Source organism: Pelophylax lessonae (assembly GCF_965119305.1).
Source record: "Pelophylax lessonae genome assembly, chromosome: 2".
Lineage (NCBI taxonomy): Eukaryota > Metazoa > Chordata > Amphibia > Anura > Ranidae > Pelophylax > Pelophylax lessonae.
The window spans coordinates 413,693,028-413,713,927 of NC_138769.1; positions in this window are offsets into that span (position 1 = coordinate 413,693,028).

Genomic DNA, 20,900 nt, shown 5'->3' on the forward strand with positions numbered 1-20,900 from the left:
TGCTCTTTCCCGGTTGGCGCACGTACTGTGTCTGTAACATGTTCTGCCAATGTCTATTTCTCTGCGTTCCAGTTTTTTTTATCCAATTGTACACATGTATCGTGTTTTGGATGTATGTTACTGCTCTTACTTTCAAAATAAAACTTTTGTACAAGAAAAATGTACCAAGACATTCTTGACAAAAATCTGCTGTCATCTACCAGGATGATAAAAATGAAACAAGGGTGAACATTGCAGCAAGACAACGATCCCAAACACAAAGCCAAGGAAACTCTCAATTGGTTTCAAAGAAAGAAAATAAAGCTGCTAGAATGTCCCAGCCAATCACCTTACTTGAATCCAATGGAAAATCTATGGAAAGAACCAAAGATCGTCGTTCATAGAAAAGGCCCACGGAGCCTTCAAGATTTGAAGACTGTTTGTGTGGAAGAATGAGCCAAGATCACACCTGACCAATGGATGCGACTAGTTTTTCCATACAGGAAGCACCTTAAAGCTGTCATTACCAACAAATGATTTTGTACAAAGTATTAAATACATTTCAGTTAGCGTGTTCAATGCTTTTCCCCTGTGTCAGTCCATTTTATTACACATAACTTCATTTCTGAACGTATTTGTTTTGGTTTCTTTGTATGTGTGGATTGCATAGGTCGTTACTGACGTGGTGAACATTTCATGTCAATAGCACTTTTAGAAATATATTTACTTGGAAAAAATGGTGACGTGTTCAATACTTATTATATATACATTATTTTCTTATACTGTATATAAAGAGATGCAGTGTTGCTTTTGGCCACAGGTAGTCGTTAAAAGCCAATATTACTACTGTATATAGAACATTTGTAGTGTCACTTTAGGCCACACGTAGGCGTTAGAAGACTAAACATAAGATATATAATAATGGTAACCAGTTGTTTAGCAAAACTGTACTGATTTGAGGAATAGGATGAAACGTTGCTTTGTTTAGTGTGTGTATATATTATGTTGCTAGGTGAACCGCATGGCATGGTTTACTTTAATGCTACTGTGTCAGCAAGAAGATTGGTTTAAAAAATAAGTTCACTTTTACAAAAAGCACACTATGCTGTCCCGTATGGGTATAGTGTGCTAAACCTACCTACCAGCCGGGTTCCCTTTCAGTTTGAAGAATGTAGGACAAAATCGCATTAAAAATAAGCCTTCCTCAACCTATATTACCTCTGTTCCTGGGTTATTGTAGGGACACAGTACCTATTGGGACCAGCGCCCCTTAGTGCCAAAGGAGGTAGGGTAGTCCAGTTCTTTTAGGCTGCATATCAGAGGCGTAACTAGAACCTTCAAGGCCGCCCCCGGTGCAAGAAACCATAAAGGGCCCCCCAGACCTCTGGCCGGGGCCCTTCCCTTCATGCCTGGGGCTCTTCCCACTGATCCTGGGGCCCTTTACTCTCATTGTAGGGCCCTTTATTATGGTCCCGCAGCGGGACCCTTTCACAAGTTCTGCAGTGGGCCCCCTTTCTGCCATCTTGGCGGCCTCCCCACGGTGGTGGAATACCAGGTCCCGGTCACAAGTGTGACCTTTGCAATTCTGGAAGTTCACCCACTGGTGTCAGTAGTTTTTATTTTTTGGTATGTTAATTGTATTATTATTTATCATTTTATTTTACTTTTTTACAATGTCACTGACTGTGACTCTGTCCATCCAGAAAAGGAAGGAGCTGGTAAATTACATATTTACCGACCCCTTCCCGGTTCTCTATTGTGACACATCCCCTGCAGTAGCCAGCAGGCGAGGGAAGGGTGCACAGTGGGGGGGGACAAGGGGAGCACACAGGGGCCCAGAGACAGCAGAACACAAGTGAACTGGATAGGAGGAGTGGCGGGGGCAGCATACAGAGGAACCAATTTCCTCCATTTTCCTCCTGCAGATACAGGAGGAAAAAGGAGGACAGTGATTTCTCTATATGCTGCCCCTGCCCCCACTCCTATCCAGGTGTACAGGGGAGCCACACGGGCCCCCTGGAGCATGGGGCCCGGTTCCAATTGCAACCCTTGTAGTTACGCCCCTGCTGCATATGTACTCTCTCCTGTCGCCTATGATTAGCACAGCAGTTATGACAGGAGAGAGTACTTCTTGTGCATGCGTGCAGGGCTGCTGAAAGAAATCGCAGGGCCCCATACAGCCTACCTGACAGCAACCCCCCCCCAAGAATATATTAAAGCTATATTTCGATAAAGATACAAAAAATCATTATTAGCAGACGCAAATACAACAGAGCTCACAGAATGCCTGCTAAATCTAAAAGGTGAAACTGAGTTGATAAATCTCTGAATGTGTGAATGAGGTCTTGGGGCTCATACACGTGGGTGGTGATGTCTGTACAGTGTGAATCTGTGGTTCATTTTGCATGGATCTTCCCTAGTTTTAGCCCCACAGCCAGGCACACAGTATTTTCAAAACATCTATAGCAGGGATTCCCAAACTATGGCCCTGCAGCTGTTGCAGAACTACACATCCCATGAGGCATTGTAAAACTCTGACATTCACATACATGGCTAGGCATGATGGGAATTGTAGTTCCCGAACAACTGGAGAGCCATAGTTTGGGAATCCCTGATCTATAGGGTCGCACTAAGTGAGTAATAAATGCCTCCATATAATACAAACAATATGTGCCATCCAAATAAAGTAAAGTCCAAAAAAGTGAAAATTTTAAAATACAATCAAGTGAAAATGATAAATTGTGTACTCCTTATCAATACATCTGCAATGAAGCCACCATCTGTCACCAAGGTCAGCAACGCCTGTGGCTCTAGACTCTGCCAGGGCCTTTTGATGCCTTTTAAATCAGATCTCCTCAGAGTCAAAGGTGAAGACCATCCAGATGATGCTGAGGAAAGGGAAGCACGCTTTCTGTCTGATTACTTAGTTTTGTACAGTCTGCTACACAGTACTACTGAGAAAGCTGTCCTCAAGTGTGAATAGTTCAATTTGGAGTATCCTACTAAATCCCTTCTACTATCCAAGTTCCTAAATTAAAATAAAACAACAAAACAACCCTAGACTGGTCACTGGAGTAACAAGTGGAAGTTGTGCACCTGACTGTGGAAAATACAGTTTTTTTTATTGTGATACCAATAAAGTTGATAAAAAAAATTTAAAGTGACAGTGTAAAAAAAAGTTTTAAATAAAATAAATAATCCCAATAAAAAAAAAAAAAAGTATCCCCGTGGTCATGTGCAAATGCGAACGCATATGTAAGTCCTGCATGCTTATGTAAACAGTGATTGTACCACACATGTGAGGTATCGTCGCGAATGTCAGAGCGAGAGCAATAGTTCTAGCTCCAGACCTCCTGTGTAACTCTAAAATGGTACCCTGAAAAGGCATTTAAAGGGTCGCCTATGGATATTTTTAGGTACCGTAGTTTGGCGCCATTCCACCGCGTATGCAATGTTAACCACCTTAATACAGGGCACTTTCACCCCCTTCCTGCCCAGGCCAATTTTCAGCTTTTAGCACTGTTGCATTTTGAATGACATTTGCGCGGTCATGCAACACTGTACCTAAACCAAATTTATGTCATTTTTTTTCCCACAAATAGAGCTTTCTTTTGGTGGTATTTGATCAGGTTTTTTCTTTTTTGCTAAACAAATAAAAAAAAGACTGAAAAGTTTGAAAAAAAAAAAAAAGTTTTTTTGTTTATGTTAAAACAATTTGTAAATAAATAAATCTTTTCCTGCAATGACGAGCACTGATGAGGCCGCACTGACAGGCACTGATGATGAGGCACTAATATGCAGCACTAATGGGCACTGATAAGCGGTACTGATATGCAGCACTGATAGGTGGCACTGATTTGCAGCATTGGTGGGAACTGATAGGTGGCACTGATAGGCGGCACTGATAGGCGGCACTGATTGGAACTCGTGGGCAGCACTGATAGATGGCAATGATGGTCACTGGTGGGTGGCACTGATAGATGGCAATGATGGGCAGCACTGATGAGGAGGGCACTAACAGGCTCCCTAAGCACTGATTGGCATCCCTGGTGGCATGGGTGGGCATCCCAGGTGGCCATGGGGGTCCCTGGTGGCTCTAGTGGCATCCCCCAAGGGTCTGCACTGGTAATCAATGCTCTGGTTACCAGCACAGACCCCCCCCCATCAGGAGAGCCGCTGATCGGCTCTCCTCTACTCGCGCCTATCAGGCGCGAACTGAGGAAAGCCGACATACAGCACTTCCTATTTACTATGTGACCAGCTGTGATTGGACACAGCTGGTCACATGGTAAAGAGCCTACATCATAGGTTTTTACTGGGACCTGATCGTCACTCTGCGCGCCCCGGGCGGGAAGTGGTTAAAGCGTCACATGTTAGGTATCTATTTACTTGGCATAACATCATCTTTTATATTTTACCAAAAAATGGGTATTATATAATGCTTGTGTGCAATAACATTCATTAAAATGTATTTTTTTCAAAACAATTGCGTGTGAAAAAGCCTCGCACAAATACTGTGTGAAATAAAGAATTGCAACGCTCATCATTATATTCTTTCGGGCCGAGAAAAAAAAAAATGTTTTGCCGTTCTTTTATGTTTCTAGGAAAAAAAAATGTAGAATTTTCCATACATGTGAAAAGTATCAGAATTGGCCCAGTGTTGAAATGGTTGACAAACTCTGAAAGTTTAAAAGTGGAATGCAGGGCCTGGCAGTGAACGCTTTTTCTTAAAATTCCAAAAATGTTGTTTCCTTTGAAACTAAAATGTAATGCTAGTACTGTTGGTATTAGGTCAACGTGGACAAAGCGAGTAAGGTATAGGGATGTTTTACGAACTTTCCATTTCTGTGCGCTACTTCCTTATCCCGATGACCTTCAGCGATGCAAATATCTTTTTCAACTGTTTCTTATCGGTCTAAAATTTCAAGCGTCTTAATACTATCTATTACCAGCGTAATTTATCACAGCATCACTGATTTTATCTTTTTTTGTGTGCGAAAACAAACAGTCCATGTGGAAACAATGTCTTTTTCCAGGTCTCTAAATATACAGCGGGTAAAAAAAGTATGAAATATGTCGCCATTTTTCTAGGCAAATATATTTGTAAAGGTGCTATTGACATGAAATGTTCACCATATGCCAGTCACAAACAATTCAATCCATACATATAAAGAAACCAAAACAAATAGATTCAGAAATTAGGTTTTGTGTAATTAAATGGAATGACACAGGGAAAAAGTATTGAACACATGAAGAAAGGGAAGTGCAAAAAGGCATGGAAAACCAAGACACCAGCTGAAATCTTATCAGTAATTATCAGAAAGCAATCCTGTTCCTTGTCAGTGCAAATTAATATCAGCTGGTAGAGGTTCGCCCGGCGGTCGGTTCGCAGCGAATTTTGCTTGTTCGCAATTTCTCAAAAAGTCGGACTTTTGCCGATGTTCGCGAATATGTCCGCGCCACCATTTTCTTTTTCATTCAGAAGAACTTTGACTCATGACACAGCCATCAGGTGGAACGGGACAGCCAATTGAAACATTTCAGCACATAGACATGCCCCTACCTTATAAATAGACCTGAGCTGTCGGTCATTTCACATTCCGCTTTTTGCCAGCGTAGGGAGAGAGTGCCTGTGCTCATCAGGGAAAGATTGCCAGACACAAATAGCTCTGTGAAGATCCACAAAAGTCCTTTTCAGGGCTGGTATTTCGGTATAGGTCTACTAGTATCTTTTCAGGTTAGGGGCAGTTAGAGATCGGCTGCAGTCACAATATTCGCTCTGTTAATGTCCACAAAAGTCCTTTTCAGGGCTGGTATTTCGGTATAGGTCCAGTCTCTCTTCAGTATGGGGACAGGTATCCAGTCTGTGCTTTAGGGGCAGTTAGAGATCGGCATCTGCAGTGACAGAAATCGCTCTGTTAATGTCCACAAAAGTCAGTGCTGCAATGTCGGTATAGGGTCTATTACAGTCTCTTCAGTATAGGGTCAGGTTAGGTATCCAGTCTGTGCTTTAGGGGCAGTTAGAAATCGGCATCTGCAGTGACACAAATCGCTCTGTTAATGTCCACAAAAGTCATTTAATGGGCTGCAATTTTTTGTTTGGTATTGATGTGCAGTGCACTATATAGGGGGGAGGGGGGTAATCCACGATATAATATACTTTGTAGAAAGCATATTATAGTGGATAAGTAGTATTATTGTGCACTGTGCAGCACTGTGAAAGGTGTGGTGACTGAGCGTTGCTGCAGCTCTGACGGGAATAATAAAGGGGCACTCTGACCTCAATATTAAAGGGGAACTCTGACCGCAAAATTAAAGGGGCACTCTGACGGGAATAATAAAAGGGAACTCTGACCGCAATATTAAAGGGACACCCTCACTGCAATATTAAAGGGGCACTCTGACCGCAATATTAAAGGGGCACTCTGCCGTGAATAATAAAGGGGAACTCTGACAGGAATAATAAAGGGGAACTCTGAGCGGGACACATAAATGGGCACTCTGATGGGGACACACTGGATGTAAAGGGGCACTCTGACGGGGACACACTGGATGTAAAGGAGGACTCTGATGGGTACACGTACACAGGCTGAATGACGGCGGGGGACACGGGCTGAATGACAGCAGTGACATGGGCTGAATGATAGGGGGAATACAGACTGGATGAGGGGGGACACAGGCTGACAGTGTGTCCCTGTCAGAGTGCCCCTTTATATCCAGTGTGTCCCCGTCAGAGTGCCCCTTTATGTGGGCTAATCTTTGGGGCCTATACAGGCCGACACTTACTTCTGTATCCTGTGAATGAGTAATGTACCTCCAGCCACCAAATACTACGTTCTTAGCTGTCAGGTAAACCCATGTGGGCTAATTTTTGGGGCCTATACTGGCCGATACTTACTTCTTTATCCTGTGAATGCCTAATGTACCTTCAGCCAGAGAATACTACGTTCTTAGCTGTCAGGTAAACCCATGTGGGCTAATTTTTGGGGCCAATACTGGCCGACACTTACTTCTGTATCCTGTGAATGCCTAATGAACCTTAAGCCACAGAATACTACGTTCTTAGCTGTCAGGTAAACGCATGTGGGCTAATTTTTGGGGCCTGGAATGGCCGACACTTCTTTATCCTGTGAATGCCTAATTTTTCAGACTGGAATTGAAAATCAATGGGTCTGTAAAGGTTCTGCCAAATTGTGGAATGGATGCTGACCCATTTTACAGCTGTGTGAATGGACCCTATATGTATTAGACAATGTATTTACCGGCTGCTGTCAGTTCTGGCTGATTTATGAAAAAAAAAAAAAATTTTTTTGCTGTAAAAAAAAAATAAAAAAATTTAGGGCAACTTTTCCAATTGCAATACTTCTGTTATGACATTGTTCCTGTGCTGGGACTATTTGTGCATAGCTAGTACGTCTTTTGTGGCTGCAAATATGACCTAAATGTTTTTAAAGTTCGCCTCCCATTACAGTCAATAGGGCCCGCCGCGAACTCACAGTTCGCTGACTTTTGAGAAAATTCACGGCTGACGTTCGTGAACCGCCCCGGCCGATATTCGTCCATCACTATCAGCTGGTTTGGTCTCAACTGATGGCCTATAAAAAGGTGTCTCATTACCAAGAAACATCTCATGATGGGTAAAAGCAAAGAGCTCCCTCAAGACCTTTGCAACCTTATTGTTGCAAAACTTACTAAAAGCATTAGTTACAGAAGGATTTCTAAACTTCTGAATGTTCCAGTGAGTACTGTTGGAGCCATAACCTGGAAGTGAAAAGAACATAATTTCACTATAAACTGATGACCAGGTGTCCCTCGCAAGATTTTTGACAGAGGAGTGAAAAGAATTATCAAAAGAGTTGTTCAAGAGCCAACGACCACTTGTGGCGAGCTTCAGAAACACCTGGAAATAGCAGGTACAATTGTTTTAAAGAAAGCACAGTAATGCGCTCAACCGCCATGGCCTTTAGGCACGCTCACCACGCAGGACTCCATTGCTAAAGAAAAAGCATGTTGAAGCTCGTTTAAAGTTTTCTGCACAACGTTTAGACAAGCCTGTGAAGTACTGGGAGAATATAGTCTGGTCAGATGAGACCAAAACTGAACTCTTTGGATGCCATAATACACACCATGTTTAGAGGTCAAATGGCACTGCACTTCGCCCCAAAAACACCATACCAACAGTAAAGTTTTGGAGGTGGAAACATCATAGTGTGGGGCTGTTTCTTAGCATACGGTACTGGCAAACTTCATTTTATTAAAGGAAGGATGAGTGGAAAAATGTACCAAGACATTCTTGAAAAAAATCTGCTGCCATCTACCAGGATGATGAAGGTGAAATGAGGGTGGACATTTCAGCAAAACAATGATCCCAAACACTAAGCCAAGGAAACTCCCAATTGGTTTTAAAGAAAGAAAATAAAGCTGCTAGAATGGCCCAGCCAATCACCTGACTTGAATCCAATAGAAAATCTATGGAAAGAACTAAAGATCGTCGTTCATAGAAAAGGCCCACGGAGCCTTCAAGATTTGAAGACTGTTTGTGTAGAAGAATGAGCTAAAATCACACCTGACCAATGCATGGGCCCAGTTTTTTCATACAGGAGGCATCTTAAAGCTGTCATTACCAACAAAGAATTTAGTACAACGTATTAAATACATTTCAGTTAGCGTGTTCAATGCTTTTCCCCTGTGTCAGTCCATTTTATTACACATAACTTCATTTCTGAACGTATTTGTTTTGGTTTCTTTGTATGTGTGGATTGCATGGCTTCTACTGACATGTGGTGAACATTTCATGTCAATAGCACCTTTAGAAATATATTTACCTAAAAAAATGGTGACATGTTCAATACTTATTATATATACATTATTTTCTTATACTGTAAATAAAGAGATGCAGTCTTGCTTTTGGACACAGGTAGGCGTTAAAAGTCAATATTACTACTGTATATAGAACATTTGTAGTGTGACTTTAGGCCACACGTAGGCGTTAGAAGACTAAACATAAGATATATAATAATGGTAACCAGTTGTTTAACAAAACTGTACTGATTTGAGGAATAGGATGAAACGTTGCTTTGTTTAGTGTGTGTATATATTATGTTGCTAGGTGAACCGCATGGCATGGTTTACTTTAATGCTACTGTGTCAGCAAGAAGATTGGTTTAAAAAATAAGTTCACTTTTACAAAAAGCACACTATGCTGTCCCGTATGGGTATAGTGTGCTAAACCTACCTACCAGCCGGGTTCCCTTTCAGTTTGAAGAATGTAGGACAAAATCGCATTCAAAATAAGCCTTCCACAACCTATATTACCTCTGTTCCTGGGTTATTGTAGGGACACAGTAGCTATTGGGACCAGCGCCCCTTAGTGCCAAGGGAGGTAGGGTAGTCCAGTTCTTTTAGGCTGCATATGTACTCTCCCCTGTTGCCTATGATGGGCACAGCAGTTATGACAGGAGAGAGTACACCTTGTGCATGTGTGCAGGGCTGCTGAAAGAAATCACAGGGCCCCGTACAGCCTACCTGACAGCAACCCCCCCCCCCACCCCCCAGATTTGACAGGCGTGGGGATGAAGGTGTACAGCCTGAACACAGACAGTGTGCATTTTGAGCCCACTAACCTGCATACCTGTCATATAAGGGCCTGCGGCTGTGTTCATACAGGCACTGCATCCCCATAGAATGACAGGCAGCTCCAGCCCAAACCCCTCCTTCACACAGCCAGAGTACCTGTGTGAATGAGCCCTTAATTATATATATATATATATATATATATATATTTTTTTTTTTTTCCCCACAACCCTGTTGGGAAGGAGCTTGGGGGGGGGGGGGGGGTGGGCTTTGGTGAAATATTATTAGGACAGACTTACCTAAGAAAACAGATTTCTCCAGCAGTGTGCTGTCACTACTAAGAGGGATTCCATCTTCGTCTGGTCTTCTCTCTGGGTTCTTGGGCTCCAGTCGTTTGGCCAAACTGCGATGATGTATCTCACATCCATGTGCGCTGGAGTCATGGTCACAGCACAGCTCTCTAAATAAAAGGAATACCGTCCATTAAGAGCGTAGTGCACATGCATCGGTGCTATCACCGGCTGCTACGTTTAGGAGATATTCACTGTACCTACAGGTAAGCCCTATTATAGGCTTACCCGTAGAAACAAGATAAAAAAATGGAGTTTACTCCTGCCAGATCAGTTAGTAAATGGTTAAATAGAAGGAGTTAATACATGGATTTGCAGAGGGAACTGACAGTGTAGGGGAGAAGAAGAAAGTTGCAAAGGTCAGGGGGGGGGGGGGGGGAGAAGTGGGAAGACCAGCTACATATAGCACACTAAACTGCACTGAGACAAGATAACAGGCAGCTATGGAACCGGTGTAACAGTAAATTCTTCACCCCATGGGAATGCAGCTGATCAGCTGTGACTGTGTCAGGGAGACAGAGTTCAGGGGGAGAGAGATGAAAAAATATACAGACTAGGACAAAGAGTATAGGAAGAACTGCAGGAAGAGAAACAAAGTTACAGAGATAACAAACTCACATAGCAGAGCTAACATTAGAGTCACAATTGTCATCTGTTACTAATCCCCCTCCCTGTGTGGCCCCTTCTGTGTTCCAGGACCTTGTGAACATTACAGTGCAAAAATCTAGAAGGGGTCTTTTCTGAGGGGGCAAACTCATTCCTCATGACACAATCCTCTAGCAGTGAAAGGAAAAGTTACACAACTACTCTTTATAACACACGCAAATGGGTGGATTTTCTAAAGGCAAATAGACTGTGCACTTTGCAAGTGCAGTTGCACTCATTTTTCTTAGTAAATGTGGTAAAGCTTCACTTTGTAAAGAATAGCAAGTCAGGTTGCAAGGGGTAAAAGAAAATAGCATTATTGCTTGCATGTGATTGGATGATGGTCAGCAAAGTCAGCAAAACGATCCCTCATTTACTAAGGTCTGGAGCAACTGCATTTGCAAAGTGCTCAGTCTATTTGCCTTTAGTAAATCCACCCAAAAGGAAGGATTGAAACTCCCCTGTGTTTCTGAGCAGCTGGTCAGGACTGTAAATCAGGCATCCCCAAACTCTTTAAACCAAGGGCCAGTTTCCTATCCTTCAGACTTTAGGGGCCCAGACTAGGGCTAGTGGGACTAGAAAATGTTCTGGCATCCAGTCTGAGTAAACAATGCTCTATCTGTTGTCAGCGGAGAAATAGTGCCTCATAGTTGGTGTTAGTGGAAGGAATAGTGTATCATTGTTTGTGTCAGTGGGAGGAATTGTGCCCTTTTGTTGATGTCAGTGGAAGGAACAGTGCCCCACTGTTGGTGGCAGTGGGAGGAATAGTGGCCCATTTTTTATATCAATGGAAGTAATAGTGCCCCAACCTTGATGCCAATGGCCCCATGGTTGGTATTAGTGGGAGAAGTTTTGCCCTTTTGATGGTGTTACTGGGAGGTATAATGCCCCGTTTTTGGTGTCAGTGACAGGAATTATGTCCAATTGATGTTGTCAGCGAATGGACTAGTACCCCAAGGGCCAGATAAAGGCAAGCAAAGGGCAGCACCAGGCTCCTAGTTTGGAGACCGCTGTTGTAAATCATCATGTGCTGTGAGCTGTTGGTCAGGGTTGATCGTATAGACCTTGGCTCTGACCTTTACACTGCACACACACAGGAGACACTGACTGAATCCTCAGTGAGATGGAAGTGTTCATCACTATATAGATAGGACTGAATATTCAATAGGACAGGATGTATGTTAAGGTTTGTTTCACAACTGCGTTCATAAACATTTGTTTCTATGGGGATCATTGACAGGCAGCATTGTCTGCTGAATGTCTCTTTGCCTACCCTATGTTTCCTGTGACGCAAAGCCTCACGGCCGGGATAATGTGTGTGCGCCCACTAGGTTTTGACAGGCAGCTAAGGCGCATTCAATCCGGGCAACAAACCGCCTGGTTTTGCCGCTCGGACAAAACTCATGTGAATAGGGCCTTACAGTATATGTCCCATAGTTCTAATACTCATGGCTGTTTGCTTTCTTTAAAACTCTTTCCTGTGCATACTGTATGTCTACCTCAAATTAACTTCTCTTCATCTGCACCTGAATCCCCTGGTGCCCACACCCACACACCACCTGTTTTTGTGACCGTCTGCATAACCTCCCCCTAAAGGCCCGTACACACGATAAGAAAATCTGTAGGGAAAATTTGTCCGACGACCGATCTGCCGATTTTCGGATTGTTAGTATGGTGCTTTCGACAGCCGACTCCGACTTTTCGGCTGACAAAATCCTGGTGTGCAGGCTATAAAATTTTTGTCGTCCGTCAAAACAACGTCCGATTTTCGTCTCATTGGTACAGATTTCAATGGAAAAAAAATCTTAAGAGCAAGACTAGGCATGCTCAGAGACGAAAGAACACATAGAAAACAATCCAACACATGACATCACTTCTGAAGTAGAATTCTGTCGTACGGGAAAATTCGTATGAAAATAACCTCTTCACTTTCCACATCAGCCTAGCATGCCACAAAAAACGTACGACAGATCGTTCGATAATCTGATCGTGTGTATGGGGCTTAAGACTTACAACCCCATCACAACTTCCCTGACTCATGGTCAACCCCACACATTAGAGCTGAAACCTGCATAGAGAGACTGACAGATCACTTTGTTTAACCTCTTGGCGCCAACAGTATGCAAATATGTAGCCTCTCGGCAGGTGGGCCTTAAGTCCGAGCGGCCGCACATTTGCGTATTAGAATGTAAATAGAGCTGTGCCGAGCGTGCACGTGATCATAAACCCCACCTAGCCTTCCAGCATCTGAAAACCCTTTTTGGGCCGGGAGGCTCTGTCGCCAAGGGGTTATATAATTAGGGAGATGTCCATTCACTTCCTGTCTCATAGCCACAACAGGAAGTGAAAGGAAATCCCCCTAAAGAGAGGAAAATCTCTGGTGTTCATCAACGTCCCCATTGAAAGATCACCTTTTATTTCCTCAAAGCTTAGGAGTTCCTTTCATGTTTGGTGATAATGCTCCTCAGGACAAATAGAGAGGGTGAATTTCCCCAACAGGGACACAGACAACAACAAAACCTGACAGGTGTTCTAATCCCTCTCTAAAAACTAAAAACAAACAAAAAAAAAAGTTTGAGGTTTTGTACTTTATACTTTAACTGTTTTATACATAGGAGTGTTATTTTTTGAGAAGACTACATGGTACCCCCCTAAGGTTTATTTATGAAATCATTGTTTACCCTGAACATTTTTTGAGGTGACAGTTTCCCTTTAACAAAACATATGTAAATGCAAAAAATAATATATTTAATAACGCAGCAATTCAATAAAAATATTGCAGAGGCATGTATAGGAGAGATGATGCACTGACTCCCATAAGGTACATGTAAAGTCAAGCATACATTTGTTTGGGGCTTTTTTAAGTTCCTATGTAATGTATGATGTCATTACAAAATATATTTCATTTCCTTCCCTGTCTTCTGGAAGTTACAAAACTTCATGTAACAAAAAGAGTACCTAGTGTTTGACTCTGGAAATTCACATACCACTATACAAGCATTGTATAGATTGACGCTAACTTTTACATTATTTCTCTCTTTAAAAAGTAGGATATTACGAGTTTTTCCTGCCAAAATTGAGTCACTGGATAATTTGCCACTAGAAATGTTCATATCCTGAAAACGTTTTGACTTTTGGCAGGCAGCAGTGGTACAGTAATGGCCAATTCAATAGAAGAGACTTAGCCTTTTGGTGCTATGGAGGTAGTCAGGTCATGTTTTCCTCCATTTTTGGGATGTTAAAGGCTTTATGGTTTAGAAGCTTTCTTCAAAGCTTAGTAGGAGCATGAGACCCATGGAAAAGCTTCATTGTGCTTGAGCTGGCCCAGTTCATGGCTCCTTTGTAACTTTACTCTGAATTATGTGACTGGCACTGCTCATTTTGGGGTTGATTTACTAAAGGCAAACAGACTGTGCACTTTGCATGTGTCGTTGCACTCATTTTCTCCAGGGCTTAGTGAAAGTGATAAAGCACTGCTGATTTCCATCATCCAATCCCAGGTCTCGACAAAGCCCAGGCGCCAGGTCGCCATGGCGACCAGAAATCGGATCTTGGGGCTCCCGCCAGCACATTCACCACTACCAGTGGAACCAGATACAAGCAACTCCATGGGCAGCCACCCACTCAGCTCCTCGTCTTCTTCTTTCTTCCCTTGCATGGGGAAGCGATGCTTGGGCAGCCTGTCAGCCTCTCCCCTCTCCATCAGCTGGAGCTTCCCACCCTCTTTTGGCCCTCCCCTAATCAGGTGGGGAGCTGGGGACAGCGGCTTCTGCGATTGGCTGACTGGGAAGAGGACGAGGACGGTGCGCGGAGGAGCCGACAGTGAGCCCCAGCCAAGCCCTGCAGGGAGGGCAGCCTGAGATGAGGCCTAGGAGCTGGCAGAACTTTCCTCTTCAGGTGAGAGGAGACACCCCAGGGGCCCCACCCACAGTGTAAAAGGAGGGGGGACACTGTGTGAGAGGAATGTATGGGGCAGGGGGGACACTGTGGAAGAGGAATGTATGGGGGAGTGGGGACACTGTGTGGGAGGAGTGTATGACTCTTACCACATTGTCCCAACAATAGGTGTTCTCTGCCTGATGTGTCCTGCAATTGTAGGACAGGCAGATAAGAGACCCCCTTCCCATTAGATCAGAGTCACTTTATGTTAGCACCCCCTTAGAGACCCCTCATTAGTTAAGAGTCCCTTTGTTAGCACCCCCATTAGAGATCTCCCACGTTAGATCAGAGTCCCTTTATACTAGCACACCCCCTTAGAGACCTCCCCCGTTAGAGCCGCACCCCCTTAGAGACCCCCCTATTAGATTAGTCCCTTCATATTAGCATTCCCCTCAGAGACCCCCCATTATATCAGAGTCCCCTTTAATCAGTGACCCCCTATAGAGATCAACGGTTAGACATCTCTGTTGCCAAAAAAAAAGCCCTGCCAGCCAAAAAAAAAAAAACAGCTCCTAACTTTTTTAGCTGGCTCCTAAATTCAAAGCAAATTTCTCAAGCCCTGTCCAATCCCATTTTTTTTTTTTTATCTTCCTTGCAGCTGATTGGGTATTCTTTACAAAGTGTAGCTTGACTTTGTTCGTCGGATTGTAATCCTTCATTTGTGACGTATATTACCCTAATACCAGCAGCTTGAGCATTAGGTTAAAGTGAATGTAAACCCACACCTTGTAAAACAACCCATTCAGTTTAAAATAGAAATAAAGGCAAAACATTTATGTATACATATAAAAAACATTTATAAATACCTTTTCCACTTTTTTAAAAAGTGATCACATTCCCCCTGTTCACAGCTACATAAGAGCTGGGGGAGGTGAAGCTGCAGTACACTGATCTTCCTAGGCTGTGTAGAGGGGTGTCAGGAGTCAGGACAAATCTGATCATTGGAGGAGATCATATTGAGTTTCCAGCATAGCTAGAGAACTGACCACACTGTGCTCTCTGCTTAGTGTGGTCAGTTTGTAATAGGAAAGCAGAGGGACTGTTAGGAAAACCATATATTTTACACAAAGGAAGCAATACAAAGAGAACAGGATACTTTCTCATACAAGTACATGGTACAACAGGAACATATCAGCAATATGAATTGTTGGGCTTACAAACGTTTTAATGCCTTTTTGTTGTAAACCCCTTTATACAGTATGTCCAGATCTTATGATACCCAAAGTGTTTCCAAAGGATAGATTAAAATAAAAAAATAATAAACATGATATATTTACCTGCTCTGTGCAATGGTTTTGCACAGAGAAGCCCCAAACCTCTTTTTTTGGGGGTCCCCGCTCCTTCCCCCTGCTGAGTGTCCCCAATAGCAAGCCTCTTACTATGGGGGCACTTGAGCAGGCTTGCTCCTGAGCTCCTAAACTGCATTGCACTCTGTGTGTCCATGCACACACGGAGTGCGGCTTGACCCCGCCCCCCCACTCTTTCCTTGTTGGCTAACTGGCTGTGATTGACAGCAGCAGGAGTCAATGGCTCCCGCTGCTGTGTGGGCCAATGAGGCTATTTCAAGACATACAAAGCCCAAAAAAAGTGTCTGCAATTTGTCTACTTTAATTTCCCTCAGCCCCTCCAATAAAGATGGGTGTTTGAGTCTGGATACTTCTAAATGCATTGAGGTCCAAATTGTCCTGAAAAAACAAGGTATAATTCACCTGAATAGAAGTAGTGTATGATGATAGTAGTTGCTATGATATGCACAGTTTTACTAACATGCCAAAATTGCAAAACTAGGTTCAGGCATTAAGATTTGTTTGGACCTTTGTCAATAAGGGGTTAAAGGCAGTGGAAAAAGAACAGATTTTCTGGCAGGATCTCCAGGTAAAAATAAAGGAAAAGAACGTTTAAAAAAGAAAACGAATGTAGGCACCACATCTATGGACTGGTAAACTGCAATATATTTGATTTACATTTTTTGGGTTTAATACACCGATCAGCCATAACATTATGACCTTCTGCTATAATAACCTGTTGAGACATGGAGTCCACTAGATCTCTGAAAGTATGCTGTGTTAGCTGGCCTGGCACCAAGCCATCAGTAGCAGATCCTTTAACCTCCCTGGCGGTAGGATTATGTCAGGAATTACATACCAAAAGCGGTACAATTCTTTTCATGGAAATTTGGCGTTATGTATTATAGGCCTACAATTCTTAGTAATTACTGACTTAAACCTGACCAAAACAAGACTCTAGTAGACATCCCAGATGTGATAAATTTGAAACACAAACACATGAATTATAATCAAATCAATAATATAATTTTATTATTTAATATATAATATATATAATAAAATTATATTATTGATTAGATTATAATTCATGCATTATATATTATATATATATATATATGTGTGTGTGTGTGTGTGTATATATATATATATATATATATATATATATATATATATATATATATATATGTAATATATAATGCATGAATTATAATTGAATCAATATAATTTTATATATATATATATATATATATATATATACATATATATATATATATATATGTGTGTGTGTGTGCATATATATATATATATATATATATATATATATACATATATACACATATATACATATAATATATAAATATATATATGCATATATATATATATATGTATATATATATACCGGTATATATAAATATATATTTATATATATATATATATATATATATTTATATATATATATATATATATATATATATATATATATATGCATATATATATAAATTTTGAATTTCCCTCCCTAGTTCCGCTCCCATGCAGCATTGCTGCTGCAGGGAACGGAACTAGGAAGTCATCACACCGACGGAGGGCGGAGGAGCGGCGGGACTCTCCGCTGGCGGTCACAGCAATGAGAGATCATCGCTGGATCGCCAGGAGAAGGTAAGAGACACTGCTGCGCTCTCTGCACATCCACCCCGAGCGTGACTCGGGGGTTACCGATCCTGATAGAAAAAATCCACCCCAAGTCACGCTCGGGATCACCGCCAGGGAGGTTAAGTCCCGATGTGTGGCCTCCAGGAATTGGACTTGTTGTTCTAGCACATCCCACAGATGCTTGATTGGATTGAGATTTGGAGAATTTGGAGGCCAAGTCAACATCTAAAGCTTGCTGTGTTTCTCAGACCATTCTTGAACTCATCAAACCAGGCCACCTTTCCATTGCTCTGCGATCCAGTTCTAATGCTCACGTGCCCAATGAAGGTGCTTTTAGCTGTGGACACGTGGCAGCACGGGCACCCTTAAGCCCCGTACACACGATCAGATTATCGAACGCTCTGTCGTCTATTTTTTGTGGCATGCTAGTCTGATGTGGAAAGTGAAGAGGTTATTTTCATACGAATTTTCCCGTACGACAGAATTCTACTTCAGAAGTGATGTCATGTGTTGGATTGTTTTGTATGTGTTCTTTCATCTCTGAGCATGCCTAGACTTGCTCTTAAGATTTTTTTCAGTCGAAATCTGTACTAATGAGATGAAAATCGGACGTTGTATGACGGACGACAAAAATTTTATAGCCTGCACACCAGGATTTTGTCAGCCGAAAAGTCGGAGTCGGCTGTCGAAAGCACCATACTAACAATCCGAAAATCGGCAGATCGGTCGTCGGACGAATTTTCCCTACAGATTTTCTTATCGTGTGTACGGCCTTAACAGGTTTGTAGTGAAGCAGCCCCATACACAACAAACTGTGATGTGCTGTGTGTTCTGACATCTTTCTGTTGGAACCAGCATTAACTTTTTCATCAATTTGAGCTACAATAGCTCTTTTATCGGATCAGACTACACGGGCCAGCCTTCACTCTCTACATGCAGCAGTGAGCCTTGGCTGCCTTTGACCCTGTCACCGATTTGCCGGTTTTCCTTCCTCTGACCACTTTTGGTCGGTCCTCACCACTGCAGACCGGGAACAGCCACAAGATCTTCAGTTTTGGACTTGCTGTGACCCAGTCATCTAGCTGTTATGTTTTGGCTCTTGTCAAAGTCCATTTTGAGATGCCATTGCAATGAGATAATCCAAGTTCTTCACTGTAGCTGTCAGTGGCTGATTGGTGTTTTACAATTTTCCATCAAGTACTTACTGCAAAAACTTTGAGGCAGTGGCAGGGTCTCTTTAAAAGGGGTTCTAACTGTTAAATGGCACCTCTGAATGTCATTTTTGGGGTAGCCCTAAGATAATCTGTTAGGTAAGAGATAGTAATTTCCTAATATCTAAGGCGGCCATAGATGGTGAGACATTCTTTCCTGCAACCATGGAATTGCTTGATTCCCCCATCAACACAGTCAGTGTTGATGGGAAAATCCCTCCTGTGGCGCTATTGTGTTTTCCCAGAGGGGGGCGGTGTGGGAGGCAGAGCTGTACCTGCCGGGAGAACACAGTGATTATTGCTAGCGGCTATAGCTGCTGGCAATAATCGCATGAAAATTGAAGTTGCTGGTTGTATCCAAGTTGATTGATCCTTCAACTTGGGTACAATCAGCTGGCCCATACATGGTACGAATCTCAGGCGTTGCCTACTGAACCAGATGACATTTGAGCCATCTATAAGGCCCGATTTACACTTGTGCGACTTTTCCTGCGACTTGGGACTGCAAAGTCGCATGACAAGTCATACCCCATGATTTCCAATGAGTACCGTTCATATTAGTGTGACTTCAAAGTAGCCCCTGCACGACTTTGGTGCAAGTTGAGGTCCATTGACCTCAAGATTACACAGGCATTGCTTCAAGTTGCGACTTTCAGGTCTCACAAGTGTGAAAGGGGCCTTACCAGCTTAAGGCCGCATTCACACTATAGTGTTTTGAGAACGCACAAAAACACATGCTCTCTGTATGGTGCCATTTATTGTAAAAGTAAACCAGGCGTGTGTTTTTCATATGCAGAAAAATTGAGCAACAAATGCACAGTTAAAAACATGCGCGAAACACGAAGCCTAAGGCCCCTTTCACACTGTCGGACAGACTCCGTTTATCTCAGCGGATGACAGCTGTGTCTCCACGCTGTGTGCGGAGACACAGCTGTCAGTTCCCCATGCATCTCTATGGGGGAATCGGATGGGAACGGACTGTCGGTCCGTTCTCATCCGATCCCATCCGATCCGCTGGACGGGTGGAAAATAGGATTTCCATCCGTCCAGATTTGACGGATCGGAACGGATGTCAGCGGACATGCCTCCGCTGACATCCGATGCCCCATAGGGATGCATGGGGGGACCGTTCAGATCCGCTAAAAAATGTACAGACGGATTTGAACGGTCCGCCTGTGTGAAAGAGCCCTAAAAAGGTGCATGGCTACTTCGCATTTGTTAGGGAAGCTCATTAACCACTTTACCCCCGCTCACTGTGCCTCTACTGTGGCACAGTGGCTCGTTCCCGTCCAGTGATGTAGACCTACGTCGCCGGACTCCTCCCCTTGTAGGCGGCGCTCGCGCGCCGCAGGAGGCTCGCTCCCGCTGTATTCAGTCACAGCGGGAGTCGGGCCAGGGGAGGAGCGGCGGCGATCGCCGCTGCTCTTCCCCAATCGTCGGGGAATCGAGTCTGGAGAGCCGTCCGCTTGTGTAAACAAAGCGGGCGGATCTCCTAAGTGACAGGCAGTGTCAGATTTCAGGGTTCAGCATAGCTGAACATGCGATCTGTCCCTGTGTCACCCAGTTACCTCCCCCCACACACATTAGTAAGCACCAGGCATACATTAACCCCTCCCTCTCCAATAACATTAACCCCTTCCCTGGCAGTGTCATTTTTACAGTAACAGTGCATATGTATAGCACTGATTACTGTAGTAATGTCACTGGTACCCCCAAAAGTGTCAAAAATGTCAGTCAAGGGTCCGATCTGCCTGCCGCAATGTCGCAGTCCCGCAAAACAAATCGCAGATCGCCGCCATTACTCGTTAAAAAAAAACAACACCAAAAATGACAGAAATCTTTCCCTTAGTAAACGCAATAACTTTTGCGCAAACCAATCAAAATACGCTTATTGTGATTTTTTTTACCAAACATAGGTAGCAGAAAACAAATTGGCCAAAAATGTAAAAAAATTTTGATTTTTACATTTTTTTGGGGGGGAATTTCATATAAAAATATTTGAAAAATATTGTTATTTTTTCAAAATTTACGCTCTTTTTTTGTTTATAGCGCAAAAAGTAAAAATCGCACAGGTGATCAAATACCACCAAAAGAAAGCTCTGTTTGTGGGAAAAAAAGGACGTAAATTTCGTTTGGGTACAGCGTCGCAAGACCGCGCAATTGTCAGTTAAAGTCGCACAGTGCCGAATCGCAGAAAGTGGCCTGGACGTAAGACAGCAAAATCCTCCGGTGGTAAAGGGGTTAAAATGAAGGGGCTGCACTATGTT